The sequence below is a fragment of the Cebus imitator genome, unplaced genomic scaffold (genome assembly GCF_001604975.1).
Source record: "Cebus imitator isolate Cc_AM_T3 unplaced genomic scaffold, Cebus_imitator-1.0 Scaffold12, whole genome shotgun sequence".
In the NCBI taxonomy this organism is placed as follows: domain Eukaryota; kingdom Metazoa; phylum Chordata; class Mammalia; order Primates; family Cebidae; genus Cebus; species Cebus imitator.
Window position 1 is genome coordinate 5,525,280 of NW_016107327.1, and position 2,375 is coordinate 5,527,654.

Here is a 2,375-nt window from a genome sequence, read left to right on the forward strand (position 1 = left end):
GCCATTGCACTCCAGCCTGGGTAACAAGAGCGAAACTCCGTCTCAAAAAAAAAAAAAAAAAATTTTTTTAATCTAGTGCACAAATGAAATGGGTGAGCTTTGATAAGAGCCATAGACTATTCATCTACGGCAAGAGAATGGAAAGCCGAGTTCTTGGCCATAGACACTGGTAGATAGATATTTATGGTGGTGGGAGCTTATATAAATTCCTTTCTAATCATTCTCCCTTCCTCCAATCCAATCTATGTTCCCACTGTTTCTAGGACAATCTTTCTAAAATGCAAATCTATTATACAACTCTCTTACTTACCACTTCACATCCACGCATTACCCACAGGATAAAATCTCAAGTAGTGTGGCATACAACGTTCACTATGACCTGGCACGTGTTAGATAGTCCAATCAATTCTACTCTGCCATGTAGCCATGGGCACCTTGCAATGGCAACATAGAGAACTACAGGAATTTTGCAAATATCTCAAGGTCTTTCTTGACTTCATGACTTTGCATATGGTATTTTACTTTTCTTCCAATACCTTCCCCATGTTCTGCCTGGCCAATTCCTATCGGGCTTCAAAAGTCAATAATCTAGCCTGGCTGTGGCCCCACTGGATGAACTCAGTGCCTCTCTTCCCTCTCCCATAGCACCTCATCATAACATTTATTATATTGTTTTTTTGTTGGTTTTTGGTGTTTTTTTTTTTTTGAGATGGAGTCTCATTCTGTTGCCTAGGCTGGAGTGCAGTGGCACGATCTTGGCTCAATGCAACCTCCACCTCCTGGATTCAAGCAATCCTCCTGCCGCAGCCTCCTGAGTAGCTGGGACTACAGGCACGCGCCACCATACCCGGCTAATTTTTGTATTTTTTAGTAGAGATGGGGTTTCACCATATTGGCCAGGCTGGTCTCGAACTCCTGACCTTGTGATCTGCCCTCCCCAGCCTCCCAAAATGCTGGGATTACAGGCGTGAGCCATCTAGCCTGGCCCGTTATATTGTTATTCAAGTTTTTTTGGCTTATCTTCTCCCACAGTTTAGTGGGCTGTGTCATGTTCGTTTGAGGATGAGGAGAACCGAATACTTAGTAGACAACTGACAAAAAGCAATTCTCGGATGCTTTCCTATCTCACTCCCAAGCTTTAGCACCTCCGGGACAGAAATTTGGTCTTGTGTATCCCCCGTGCCTCCTACAATTCTTCATATAGTAATAGGGGCTTAAATATTTCAGCTTTCTTTTCTCAGTCTATATTTTTCTGGGGTGATGTCATTCATTTCCACGGCTTAATTTATACCTATATGTTTATGACTTCTATATCTTTGGCCCCAAATTTCTCTCCTGGCCTCAAGACCTACACAAGCAACTGCCTAGTGTCTTCACCGGGGTGTCCCACAAGTTAAACCTAAACTTGTTATGTTGCCTCCTCATACATGCAGATTTCAACCTGCACTTGGTTGAATCTGCAAATATGCAACCCAAGGATACAGAAAGCCAGTTATATCTCATCTTCAAACCTGCTTTTTCTCCTATGGTTCCTATTTCGGTCAGCCAGATCAACCTCCTTCCAGTGACCCAAAATGTAACATTAAGAATTGACCTTGAGTTTAGACGTGATGGCTCATGTGTGTAATCCCCGCGCATCCAGGAGGATGCAATACCTGAGGTCATGAGTTGGAGACAAGCCTGGCCAACACAGTGAAACCCCGGCTTGCTAAATATACAAAAAATAGCTGGACATGGTGGCAGGCACCTGTATTCCTAGCTACTCAGGAGGCTGAGGCAGGGAGAATTGCTTGAACTCAGAAGGCAGAGGTTGCAGTGAGCTGAGACCACACCACAGTTATAGCCAAGCGCATTGGAAAGAAAGCGCCACACTCTGAGTTCCTGCTGTGACCGAGAGTCAGCTCCGCTCAAAATCTCTGGGCCCCAAAGAACGGGCTTGATTCCTTTTTATACCGTGCTTAGAGAAGTGGGGTGGCAAAGCAGAATTTTACAGAAGCAGAACAAGCAAGTTAGTAGGAGGTAGCTGGTAATCAGGAAGCAGGAGGTTCCCAAGATTGTTGGTTACCAAGAGGGTAGCAGGGGGGACTTTCCATTCAATCAATCACCAAGGGGGGGTAGCGTATACACAATAGCAGGTAGACTAGCCAAGAAGGATGAGGTTACAACAGTTATAGGTACTGAGAACAGCATGACGCAAACCTCAACGTTTCAAGGCTCTGAGTGCAGCGTGACCCAGTAATGCACCTGAGGGGGCCATGGCAGGGAGGGTGAAGCTAAGCTGGAGCTTGTCAGGCTTATTTCTAAGGTGGAGTCATGTTAGCTCATTTCACCACTGCACTCCAGCCTGGGTGACAGAGAGAGATTATCTAAAAAAA